Source organism: Calonectris borealis, chromosome W (genome assembly GCF_964195595.1).
Source record: "Calonectris borealis chromosome W, bCalBor7.hap1.2, whole genome shotgun sequence".
NCBI classification, from domain to species: Eukaryota; Metazoa; Chordata; class Aves; order Procellariiformes; family Procellariidae; genus Calonectris; species Calonectris borealis.
In genome coordinates this window covers 10,783,082-10,797,274 of record NC_134351.1, presented here as the reverse complement: position 1 = coordinate 10,797,274, position 14,193 = coordinate 10,783,082, and positions in this window count along the sequence as shown.

Sequence of the window (14,193 nt, the reverse complement as noted above, 5' to 3'; positions counted from 1 at the left end):
CCCCAGGGGGCGATACCGGGCCCACGCTGTTCAACGTCTTCATAAATGATCTGGATGATGGGATTGAAAGCACCCTCGCCAGGTTTGCTGATGACGCCAAACTGGGTGGTGAGGTGGACACTCCAGAAGGGAGAGCCATCTTACAGAGAGACCTGGACAGGCTGGAAGAGTGAGCTAGCAAGAACAGTATGAAGTTTAACAAAGACAAGTGCAAAGTCCTGCACCTGGGTCAGAATAACCAAAGAGCCCAGTACAGGCTAGGATCTGTGTGGCTGTCGCGAATGAGTGGTTTAGAGGCCACTTAAAGAATCACCATCAAAGATATTAGCAGAAAGTGATTTTAATAGAGATTTATAAAGGTGCGACCTCACAGAATTCGATGGCAAGGTTCACTCTATTACTTATTACACGGATGAAACATATAAAGGAAAATCATCTAAGGGTTTATATTTCAGGGACTATATGTGTTTGGCAGCAGTCTAGGTTTCATTCACAATTTAGCAACACTTAATTATCAACTAATCATTTACAAACTTTAGTAACGCTTAATCATTAACTAATTCAATATTTGCAAAGTGAGTTAGTAAGGCTACTACAATCACAACTTAATTACAGATTATGCTTACTATTAGTTCACACACACAGAGAAACACACACACACATATATATATATAAAAATATATATACAGAAGGTATACCTGTTAAAAATTCCCCTCGATTTCAGTGAAGAAATATTCACGTCGAATGTCTAGGCATTCCCTCTCAATGGGCGAAAGGGTTGAGCTTCGAAAGGGACTCACCCAGGACCCAACGGTCCTCCAAATATCGCAGACCCGAAAGATCGCAAGCTCTGAGAGGCGTCCCACTCAGAGGGAGATGCTGGGTGCAGCCCGCTGCGGTCCAGGAGAGCTCAAAGGGCCTCACTTAGGACCACCGTTTATAGGTTCGCAAGATGGTTGGCTTTAGTCATCCGTAAATTTCCATCCTGGCCACAGTCCCAGGTGGTAATTGCTAAAAAATTCTCAAGGTTTCGGTGTTGTTCTACTGGACACCTGGGCCAGGCAGTAGGAGTATGTTCCCAGCCTCAGCTATGCAGAGTTTCTGATACAGTCAAGGAGTGCTCAACTGCCAGACTTCAATACACCAAGGCCGAGGTTTCATGGAAATTTCTGAGATCAACAAGTGGCCCAGATCAACAAGTGGCCCAGGGAAGAAAGGGGGGTGTGAATGTACTACCACAATCCACCCCGTGACTAAAGTCAATCCATCTTGATCACAGAGTGGCGGTGTGGTCGCCTCTTGCCTCTGTGCCTATAAACAGATCAATGCCATATTCCAATTGTAATTTGAGGGAAATTTTTCGTTGGTATACTTAATTATTAAGGTTTTGTTAAATACAATTAAGCAATGTTATATATGCAAGGAGGTTTTGGTATTAGTGCCGTTTGTTTAGTTATTTTCCACACTCTAACACATAGAATAATGTTTAACAACAAGCATAGCATAATAGAAAATAGAAATATTGTGATGGGATGTAACACCCGATTTAAACTTCTTATTGCTGTTGGTGACCATCCAAATAAAACATCCCACCAGTGATGTTCTCCATCCTTCTTCACCTTTTCTAGGACATGATGCATCCTCTCTGCATCATGATGGACGGTAATCAGAGTTCTTTGTCCGTTGTTTCGAATCTGGTTTAGCAATTGACTCAGGTCATCATGTTGTAACAGTTTTCGTACTAATGTAAGATTCATTCCAGTGGGGGTAGGTAGTAGATCTTGATAAGATGTATAGCTTGATTGTAGCAACTGATGGGTTGTGACAGGAGCTGAATAGTTGAAGTCGCATCCCATAATCTTAGTAAAATTACAAACACAGATATTTGAGTGGTTAGATGTTTCCACAATTACGTTATCTGTAAATATAGAATCACAAAGAGTTCTCATGCAAACACATCCATTTCCAACATATATAAGTACAGTTTCAGGGGTTTCATCAGGATGTATTTCAAAATGACAAACATTTTGTCTAGTGTCAAGACAAATGTCTTGAGCCTTAATTGTATTGCTTGCACAAATAAATCCCTGTTGTTCCCGCACAACACATGCATCAACATCAATAATTTATCATTTATTCCCAATTTTTTGGGCCCATACTCTATGTTCTAATGGATAGAGTACCGTTCCATTGTGATTTAATCCCAGCGCAATGATTGGGTATATGATATATACCGAAGCACCGTGTATTGTCAGAACAAAAGCTGTGACTTTGCTGTCAGCGGAGTCATAAGTAAAATTGACTAGACGCCACCGAGATTGGAATTCCCTTTCAAATTTAGTTGCCTTATCCCAAATTACTTTTCGGATTTCAGTGGGCAAGGTGCCCTCATCACCTTCCCTTATAATTGCTGCCACGGTAGATGGTATCCATAATTGAGCCCAGATGCAGCTAAGAGCTAGAGAAATGTTATTTTGAATTATGCCAAATGCGTTTGTGATTAGTTGGTGGTCCTTTTCATTCATTCTTTCCCATTTAGGCAATATATTAGCTAAAAGCCATTGACTATTTCCTAGTGCTGTCAAAGAAGATCGTAATGGGTGTTCTAATTTATGTAAATCACTTGTTGCCGAATTTATTTTGTTTGCTAAAACTTCAGCATCCTTGCTGTTCAATATTCCTAGTCCCGTTCCCAGGATGCCAGTCACATCTCTCCTTGATCGTTTTGGAGAGGTGAGGGTTCGCCCATGCACCCACGCTAACCATCCTGTAAAAGATGTATTCAGGAATGGTGAGCAAGCAGGTTTAATTGTAGAGATATCAACTTGCATTGATAGCTCCACTCGTTTTAGAGACCACGATGGATTAAATAGCACTTGCTGTTGTCCTATGTTCTTGATTATATAGGGACCAATGTTATGAATGAGAGGAGACAGTTTGATAGGAGGCTGAGTTGGTGAATGTGGTTGTGCGGTATCAATCCTGAATTGAAAACCTAAGCTGGAATGAGAGTTAGGGTTTGTCCAAAGACACCTTACGAGTACTGAATGGGATATAGTAAAAGTATACCAGCATTTGTGTTTAAAAGGACAAGTATGTATGTTGTCTTTTCCTTCAACGTTGTTTATAGCAATGTGTAAGGTTGCTGTCATACATTTAGTGTGATTTTCAGTTCGGCATCCTATCGAAATGGTGTCTCCTTTGGTTCCCTTTAAGGATGGAATTTGTTGATTTTCATTTTTGTCTTTAATAATCCATTCCTGCCTATGAAAGGTGATGTTATTGTGTAGTGCTGTTGCAGATAAATTTAGATCAGGTGTAGGTACGTTAAAAAGTATGTATGCATCAACCCACGGCCACCCCATTGTACACAAATTCCAAATTTTGTGCTCGCTAATCATAAAATCAAACAATAGTTCTACACCATGATTACCCCAGAAGCGAAATGCGAGTACAGGTTGTGTGAAAGTGAAATTGTACCAACAATTTGGTTCTGGTGTTTTATAGCAAGATTTCTCATTGTCTTTACGTTTAGAAAAATCAGTGTAGTCTATTTTAATTTCGGTGTTTTTTTTTCTGGGTAGATCCATTGATTGCATGGCACCCTATTTTTATTTCTTCCCCTGGTGTGGCTTGAAGTGATAATATTTGATGAATGTTATTATTATTGTGAGATATCTTAATTTCTTTCCGGTGTAGTGTCTCCCATCTCCATTCATCCTTTGGATATGCCTCATTCCCATGTATAACTAAAATAGCAAGGTTCAGGTTTGTCTTATCTGTTGGTAGGGTTCCCACACTTCCAGTATAATTTAGTAGTGCATGGTCCCAAGGATCTTGTGTCTGAATTGGGAGGATTATACTTGTCTCGACTAAAAGGAAAAACAAAATTGGGTTGGGGACATGCTGCTGCTGCTGTTGTTGTTGCCATCGGTATAGGTTCATCTTCTCCTGTTAAAGAAAAAGAAAGAAGACATTTCAGTGGGGAAGGCCGAACGGGTTACCCCTTTTAGAAAGAAGGAAAAATCCATCTAGTACTGATTCTATGTTTTGCACCACTGCTATCAGTAGCTTCCCAAGCCAGTGGGCCACGGGGTTTAGTTAAAGTCATAGGCACAGTTCCAATTTGTGGTAAATTTACCATAACAGGTTGTCCTGGCTGTAATGTTAGCAGACATTTTCTTTCATCAGTAGGGGGAGTATTAGGCTCAGCTTTTGCAAAGAATGCTCAGCCCACAAAGCTTCCAGTTTGTTGCCACCCTGGAATGCACCACCCACACGGTATAGGAGTCGACATAGATAACTTTTTCTCTATTTTGTGCTGCTAGAACAATTGCCCTTAATTCTCCTACTTGTGCACTACCTTCACCTTCTTCTATGATTTGTTTGCCAGTGTTGATGTTTAATGCAGCAGCCTTGTATTGCCATTTGCCATCTATTCTCCTTGCTGAGGCATCAGTAAACCAAATATCTTCTGATGGTGTTCCCTTGGTGAGAGGAGGTGCATTTAAAATAGGTGAGGGTTTAAAAGAAGGTTGTTATAATGCTAATGGGTCTGCATTTATAGGCATCTGTAATTTGGAAAGTTTAGTGTGTCCTTCAGTTAATCTCATTTCTTCTGCAATTCCTGTCAAATAAGCATACCATTTCCTAATTGTAGGCTTTTGTGCAAGTCCTTCTGGGGGTGCAGTCCCCTTTAGAACTGCTTCTAGTAAATTAAATGGACCTCTGGTTTGTACGGGTTGTTCCTGGTATATTTTCTCAGCTTGTTTCACTGCTCGGTCTAAAGACAAAAGTCCCTTTTCCCACTTGGAATATCTCTGTTCTGTCTCTTTAAATGCAGTCGAACTGAACATCAAAGGTCTTTCTGGTCCATCAGGGCCAGTTTGGAAGAGGTTACAGTAAGTACCGTGTTCAGCAAAACCCTATTCTGCTATGATAGGGTCATGGGGGTGTACTGGTCCCAATCATTGATATGCTTTTAATTCCTGAATTAGAGTTTTGACTGCCTCTTCATGTTCTGAATTCCATTCCCATGATTTTCCTTTTCATAAAAGTGAATATAGTGGGTGAGCAATGACAGAAAATCCAGGTACATGTTTTCTCCAATATCCTAAAGTACCCATAAGCTGTTGTAATTCTTTCTTAGATTGGGGCATCTGCAATTGTTCTATTTTACTTAGGGTGTCCGGTGGAATTGTTGCACTACCTGCAATCCACCAAGTACCTAAAAATTTTACCTCTTTACTTGGTCCCTGACATTTCTCAGGGGGAATTTCAATTTCTGTGTTATGTAACACTTGCCACACTGCCGTTGCTGCTTCCCCTACCTCTTCAGAGGAATCTCCTCCAATTAGAATATCATCTATATATTGGTACAGTTTCACATTCTGGGGAAGTGAGACTGTTTGTAAAAGCTCAGCAAGCGCAGCATGAGCGATTGTGGGTGAATGTTTATACCCCTGTGGGAGTCTGTTAAAGGTGTATTGTATGCCATCCCAAGTAAAAGCAAATTTCTCTTTATCCTTTTCCTGCAAGGGGACCATAAAGAACATATCCTTTACATCTAATGCTGCCATCCATGGGTGTGCGGCTGCTTGTAATGTGGCTATTAAAGTTGCAATATTAGGTACGGCAGCTGTTAGCGGAGCTGTGTTGGCATTTAAGCGCCGATAATCAATTGTTAATTGCCACGTCCCATCTGGTTTTCGGACTGGCCAAACCGGTGAATTATATGGGGAGTGGGTTTTGGAAATAATGCAATGTTTTTCCAAATCTGCTATTACTTCAGAGATTCCAGCTCGTGCCACAGCAGAAATCGGATACTGTGGGACGTTAGTGATTTTTGAATCAGGGAGTGCAGGGGCTGCACGGAGTACGCGCACTATCATTTCCTGATTTTTATCAGGGTTAGGGTCGACATTTGAACTGAAGGACCACACGCTGCCATCCGGCAGACGCCAGGTTCGACCGTTCAAAACATCGAAACCTAAAATATTTTCATTGTGATCTTTAATTGCAAAGCAAGTAGATGATATACGCTTCTCGCCCGGGAGCCATAAATTAACTTCTGCAGCTGGGCACATAACACTTGCTCCGTTCACTCCAGTGATTTTAACTCTTTGCCATCCGGGTCGTACACCCAGCTTCTCGGCATCTTGTTGTGTTAATATTGAAATTTGTGCTCCCATATCTATTAAAAATTTTACCAATTGTTGTCGAGGACCAACTGGAATTAAAATATATTTTGCTTTAATGATGGGTCTAGCCTCATATTCAGAGGAATCCGAGGGGAACAAGGGGTCATCATTTCCCTCATCATAGTCATCAGGATCACAGCAAATATCACCATCCCATTCCTCAGGGGATACAATTAATTTCCTAATCTGAACAATGTCAGGGGGATTGGGAGCCCGCATAAGCATGATCTCGATCTTTTCTTCCAGCTCTTGTGATTTCTCCTTTTCTTCCTGTAACTGTTTTTGCAGCTGCTCGATTTTCAAGGACGGTATTAATTCAGCTTCCTTTCTGCCTTCTATTTCTTCTTTCAGGTCCTGCTCCCTTCTATTGTTATTCTTTCTGTATTGATAAGCAGCTTCCAAACAGGTGCCTAACATTTTTCAAATAATTCCTTTTCCATCTTTTATATAGCCCCTAGCTACTTTTAGTTGTTTTTCCACAGCTTCCCAATCATGCCAATTATTACGAGCCCATTCTTCTGAGAATTTGGGACTTGGATTTATTCCATGTTTTTGTAAGTAATCAGTGATACTACTTGCCATCCTGCTGACTACGCCAATTTGTCGCGAATGAGTGGTTTGGAGGCCGCTTAAAGAATCACCATCAAAGATATTAGCAGAAAGTGATTTTAATAGAGATTTATAAAGGTGCGACCTCACAGAATTCGATGGCAAGGTTCACTCTATTACTTATTACACGGATGAAACATATAAAGGAAAATCATCTAAGGGTTTATATTTCAGGGACTATATGTGTTTGGCAGCAGTCTAGGTTTCATTCACAATTTAGCAACACTTAATTATCAACTAATCATTTACAAACTTTAGTAACGCTTAATCATTAACTAATTCAATATTTGCAAAGTGAGTTAGTAAGGCTACTACAATCACAACTTAATTACAGATTATGCTTACTATTAGTTCACACACACAAACACACACACACACATATATATATAAAAATATATATACAGAAGGTATACCTGTTAAAAATTCCCCTCGATTTCAGTGAAGAAATATTCACGTCGAATGTCTAGGCATTCCCTCTCAATGGGCGAAAGGGTTGAGCTTCGAAAGGGACTCACCCAGGACCCAACGGTCCTCCAAATATCGCAGACCCGAAAGATCGCAAGCTCTGAGAGGCGTCCCACTCAGAGGGAGATGCTGGGTGCAGCCCGCTGCGGTCCAGGAGAGCTCAAAGGGCCTCACTTAGGACCACCGTTTATAGGTTCGCAAGATGGTTGGCTTTAGTCATCCGTAAATTTCCATCCTGGCCACAGTCCCAGGTGGTAATTGCTAAAAAATTCTCAAGGTTTCGGTGTTGTTCTACTGGACACCTGGGCCAGGCAGTAGGAGTATGTTCCCAGCCTCAGCTATGCAGAGTTTCTGATACAGTCAAGGAGTGCTCAACTGCCAGACTTCAATACACCAAGGCCGAGGTTTCATGGAAATTTCTGAGATCAACAAGTGGCCCAGATCAACAAGTGGCCCAGGAAAGAAAGGGGGGGTGTGAATGCATCACCACAGTGGCCGGGGAGCAGCCTTGCTGAAAGGGACCTGGGGGTCCTGGTGGGCAACAAGCTGAACATGAGTCAGCAGTGCGCCGCTGCAGCAACAAAGGCAAATCGCACCCTGGGCTGCATCCGCAGGGGCGTTACTAGCAGAGATAGAAACGTGATCATCCCACTCTGCTCTGCGCTTGTCAGGCCGCACCTGGAGTACTGTGTCCAGTTCTGGTCCCCACAATTCAAGTAAGATGCAGACAGACTGGAGAGGGTCCAAAGGAGGGCCGCGAAGATGATCAAAGGGCTGGAGAACCTGCCCTATGAGGAAAGACTGAAGGAGTTAGGTTTTTTTCCCCCTAGAGAAGAGAAGGCTTGGGGGGACCTCATCACGGTATTCCAGTACTTAAAGGGTGGCTACAAAGAGGACTGAGGCTCTCTTTTCACAAGGAGCCACATGGAGAACACAAGGGGCAATGGGTACCAGTTGCACCGGGAGAGGGTTCATCTTGACATAAGAAAGAAATTTTTTACAGTGAGAACAATCATTCACTGGAACAACCTCCCCAGGGACGTGGTAGAGTCCCCATCACTGGAGGTTTCCAAGATGTGATTGGACAAGGTGCTCATCTAGGCTCCCTTTCCCACGACAGTTTTGACGAGATGATCTCTCAAGGTCCCTTCCAACCTGGGCTATTCTATGTTTCTACGAAATGCCATAACCCTGAATGCCCCCTGCTTCCTCCTTCTTTCCCCCAGCTTTTATTGCTGAGCATGATGTCATATGGTATGGAATATCATATGTTGGAGCAAGGAAGATGTACCCTTGGTGGAAGAGGATCAGGTCAGAGAATACTTAAGCAAACTGGACATACATAAGTCAATGGGCCCTGACGGGTTGCACCCACAAGTGCTGTTACAGAAATATCAGATTCTTTAGTGGCTGAGAAAAGACAGGAAATTTTTCTTTGTTCTGATACCAAAAATACCAGAAGGCATTCAAAATTTCCGTGGATCAATAGAACAAAAGATTATTTTTTCTGTGTTTTTTTTTGTTTATTTCAAACTAATGTCCCAAATCTTCCAGCCTAACCCAGCTTTTGACCTGTATAAATTTTCTATTAATAAAATAAAATAAATGTTGTGGTTTAACCTGGCAGGCAGCCAAATACCACACAGCCGCTCACTCACTCCCCCCACCCCCAGCGGGACGGGGAGAGAATCGGAAGGGTAAGAGTGAGAGAAACTCGTGGGTTGAGATAAAGACAGTTTAATAGAACAGGAAAAAAAGGAAAATAATAATGATAATGATAAAATATACAAAATGAGTGATGCACAATGCACTTGCTCACCACCTGCGCTGACCGATAACCAAGTAGCGATCGGTACTTCCTGGATCACGCCTACCCTTCATATACTGAGCATGACGTCACATGGTATGGAATACCCCATTAGCCAGCTGGGCTGGCTCTCCTGAATATGTTCCCTCCCATCTTGTGTACCTAGCTCAGTCAGTAGGCACGGGAGCTGTCCTTGGACTAGGAGGGCACTTAGCAACAACTGAAAACATCAGTGTGTTATCAACATTCTCCTCATACTAAATCCAAAACACAGCACTAGGAAGAAATTTAACCCTATCCCAGCCGAAACCAGGACAATAAAATATCCCTAAGTCTATTTACTTGAATCAAAATCAGAATATGCATTGGCATTGGGGTGGTACTCCATTTTTCTCCTTCTCTAATGACACACATGCCTGTTCAATTAGTTGACTCATCATATACTTCATAAGCAGTGTGCTCTGAACAACAGAGCAAAATGCGTTTCAAACAGCTAACCACTTCTACAGAAAGTTATAATCAATCAAGATTGATAGAAAGAAACAAAGTTAAGCCATATTTATGTCACTTACGACTGCCTCTGCTAAGAAAAAAAGGAGGGTAATTGTCATAGGTGATTCCCTTCTGAGGGGGACGGAGGGCCCAATTTGCCGGCCAGACCCATCCCACAGGGAAGTCTGCTGCCTCCCTGGGGCCCGGGTTAAGGACATTACTAGGAAGCTCCCTAGTCTCGTGCAGACCTCCGATTACTACCCGCTACTGGTTATACAGGCTGGCAGTGAGGAGGTTGCAGAGAGAAGTCCCGAAGGGACCAAAAGGGACTTCAGGGCACTGGGGCGACTGGTGGAAGGATCAGGAGCACAGGTAGTGTTTACCTCGATCCCTTTAGTGGCGGGGAGTAATACTGAAGGGAACAGGAAAACTCATCGGATCAACACGTGGCTCAGGGGCTGGTGCCATCGGCAGAATTTTGGCTTCTTTGACCACGGGGAGGTTTACACGGCACCGGGCCTGCTGGCGACGGACGGAGTTCAGCTGTCTCACAGGGGGAAAAAGATTCTCGCGTATGAGTTGGCGGGGCTCATCGAGAGGGCTTTAAACTAGGTTCGAAGGGGGAAGGGGATAAAACCAGTCTCACTAGAGAAGAGCCTAGGGGCGGCACGCCAATGTCGGGTGCGAAATTGGTAGCCCAGCTCAAGTGCATCTACACCAATGCACACAGCATGGGCGGCAAACAGGAGGAGCTGGAAGCCATTGTGCAGCGGGGTAGCTATGACTTAGTCGCCATGACGGAAACATGGTGGGATGAGTCTCACGATTGGAGTGCTGCAATGGATGGCTATAAGCTCTTCAGAAGGGACAGGCGAGGAAGGAGAGGCGGTGGGGTAGCCCTGTATGTTAGGGAGTGCTTTGACTGTCTGGAGCTCAATGGTAGTGATGATGAGGTTGAGTGCTTGTGGGTAAGGATGAGGGGGAAGGCCAACAAGGCAGATATCCTGCTGGGAGTCTGTTATAGACCACCTAACCAGGACGAGGAGGCAGACAAAATATTCTACCAGAGGCTCGCAGAAGTCTCACAATCGCTAGCTCTTGTTCTTGTGGGGGACTTTCCGGACGTCTGCTGGAAATACAACATGGCAGAGAGGAAACAGTCGAGGAGGTTCCTGGAGGGTGTGGAAGATAACTTCCTGACGCAGCTGGTAAGCGAGCGCACTAGGGGAGGTGCCTCACTTGACCTGCTGCTCACAAACAGAGAAGGGCTGGTGGGAGATGTGGTGGTCGGAGGCCGGCTTGGGCTTAGCGACCATGAAATGATAGAATTCTCGATACTTGGTGAAGTAAGGAGGGGGGCCAGCAAAACCGCTACCATGGAATTCCGGAGGGCGGACTTTGGCCTGCTCAGGACACTGGTCGAGAGGGTCCCTTGGGAGACAGTCCTGAAGGGCAAAGGGGCCCAGGAAGGCTGGACGTTCTTCAAGAAGGAAGTCTTAAAGGCGCAGGAGCGGGCTGTCCCCATGTGCCGCAAGAAGAACGGGCAGGGAAGACGAACGGCCTGGCTGAAGGGGGAGCTCTGTCTGGGACTCAGGAAAAAAAGGAGAGTTTACCACCTTTGGAAGAAGGGGCAGGCAACTCAGGAAGAGTACAGGGATCTCGTTAGGTCGTGCAGAGAGGAAATTAGAAAGGCAAAAGCCCAGCTAGAACTCAACCTGGCCACTGTCGTGAGAGACAACAAAAAATGCTTTTACAAGTATATTAATGACAAAAGGAGAGCCAAGGAGAATCTCCATCCTCGACTGGATGCAGGTGTGTCGTGGTTTAACCCCAGTCAGCAAAAATAAACTCCACGCAGCCGCTCGATCACCCCCCCCACTCCGGTGGGATGGGGGAGAGAATCGGGAGGGCACAAGTAGGAAAGCTCCCGGGTTGAGATAAAAACAGTTTAATAATTGAAATAAAACTAAGTAGAACAGTAATAATAACAATGAGAATAACAACAATAACAGAATACACAAAACACGCAATGCACAACACAACCGCTCACCAACCGCCGACCGCGTGTCACGAACGGGGCCCGAGCCCCCCCACACACCTGGTTTTTATACTGAGCATGATGTCACATGGTATAGAATACCCCATTGGCCAGCTGGGTCCACCACCCCGGCTGTGCTCCCCCCTCCCGGTGCAAGCATCACCCAGCAACAGCCAAAGCATCAATGGGCCATCAACGTTCCTTTCACACCAAACCCAAAACACAGCACACCCCCCCAAGCTACTGGGAAGAAACTTAACCCTGTCCCAGCTGGAACCAAGACAATATCCACCCCTTATTCTATACCATCTACATCATGCCCAAGTCTCACATTTTCCCATACATTCCACTTAGTCACCGCTCCTTTTCCCTGCCTTTTGATATATACACACACAGAGATATCATTCCTTTAGTCCATGGGCCATCCCTCTAAAATGTCCGTTGAGTTCATTTAGTCCATGACTTTGGGTTCCACCTGTCATAACAGTCTTGCAGGGCAGGAAAGATGGTGTGTGGTGTCGGGCTCTTGCATACGGAGGCCAGTTCTGGGCGCTCGTCCGGTTCTATCATTGTTGCACCTTGCTCAGTTTCATCGGAGTTCATCCTACATTAATCTGGGTGATTCTTACTGTAATACTGTTAATATGGCATATGGTAACCATAAAAGTGATGACATACAGTACTATGTAATAACTAACATCGTACAATTCAGTTCATTGGCTATTTTCACCCAAAATTAAATCCCCCTGAGGTACACACCGGACTTCCCCATCCTTTCTCATCACCCACCAAGTGCACCCAGGTCCCTGAGCAAAAGCAATCCCATGGATGGGTTTTCCCTTGCCAGAGGCAGGAGTAACCCAGACTGTCTTCCCCAGCATATTTCTTATGTGCACGACAGGGACTTTATCTCCATCTACAGTACGTAAGAGTCTTGATTGGGCAGGGCCAGCTCGATTGGCAGATCCCCTGGTATTGACTAACCAGGTGGCCTTTGCTAAATGTGTGTCCCAATGCTTGAATGTCCCACCACCCATTGCCCTCAGTGTTGTCTTTAACAGCCCATTGTATCGTTCAATTTTTCCGGAGGCTGGTGCATGGTAGGGGATGTGATAGACCCACTCAATGCCGTGCTCTTTGGCCCAGGTGTCTATGAGGGTGTTTCAGAAGTGAGTCCCGTTGTCTGACTCAATTCTTTCTGGGGTGCCATGTCGCCATAGGACTTGCTTTTCAAGGCCCAGGATGATGTTCCGGGCGGTGGCATGGGGCACAGGGTATGTTTCCAGCCATCCTGTGGTTACTTCTACCATGGTGAGCACATAGTGCTTGCCCTGTCGGGTTCGCGGGAGCGTGATATAATCAATCTGCCAGGCCTCCCCATATTTATACTTCAACCATCGTCCTCCATACCAAAGAGGCTTTACTCGCTTGGCTTGCTTGATTGCAGCGCATGTTTCACATTCGTGGATAACTTGTGCAATAGTGTCCATGGTCAAGTCCACCCCTCGATCACGAGCCCATCTATATGTTGCATCTCTGCCTTGGTGGCCTGAAGTGTCATGGGCCCACTGAGCTATAAATAATTCACCTTTATGCTGCCAGTCCAGATCTACCTGAGCTACTTCAATCTTGGCAGCCTGATCCACCTGCTGGTTGTTTTGGTGTTCTTCACTGGCCCGACTCTTGGGTACGTGAGCATCTACATGACGTACTTTTACTGTCAGGTTCTCTACCTGGGCAGCAATATCTTGCCACAATGCAGCAGCCCAGATGGGTTTACCTCTGCGCTGCCAGTTGTTCTGCTTCCACTGCTGCAACCACCCCCACAGGGCATTTGCCACCATCCATGAGTCAGTATAGAGATAAAGGACTGGCCATTTTCCTCGTTCAGCAATGTCCAAGGCCAGCTGGATGGCTTTCACCTCTGCAAACTGACTCGATTCACATTCTCCTTCAGCAGTTTCTGCAACTTGGCGTATAGGACTCCATACAGCAGCTTTCCACCTCCGATGTTTTCCCACAAGGCGACAGGACCCATCCGTGAACAGGGCATATTGCTTCTCGTTTTCTGGTAGTTTGTTATACGGTGGGGCCTCTTCAGCACGTATCACCTCCTCCTCTGGGGATATGCCAAAATCTTTGCCTTCTGGCCAGTTCGTGATCACCTCCAAGATTCCTGGGCGACTGGGGTTTCCTATTCGGGCCCGTTGTGTGATCAGCGCGACCCACTTACTCCACGTAGCATCGGTTGCATGATGTGTAGAGGGGACCCTCCCTTTGAACATCCAGCCCAGCACCGGCAGTCGGGGTGCCAGGAGGAGCTGTGCTTCAGTACCAACCACTTCCGAAGCAGCTCGAACCCCTTCATATGCTGCCAATATCTCCTTCTCAGTTGGAGTGTAGCGGGCCTCGGATCCTCTGTATCCCCAACTCCAGAACCCTAAGGGTTGACCTCAAGTCTCCCCTGGTGCTTTCTGCCAGAGGCTCCAGGTAGGGCCATTCTCCCCGGCTGCGGTGTAGAGCACATTCTTCACATCTTGTCCTGCCCGGACTGGCCCAAGGGCTACTGCCTGAACTATCTC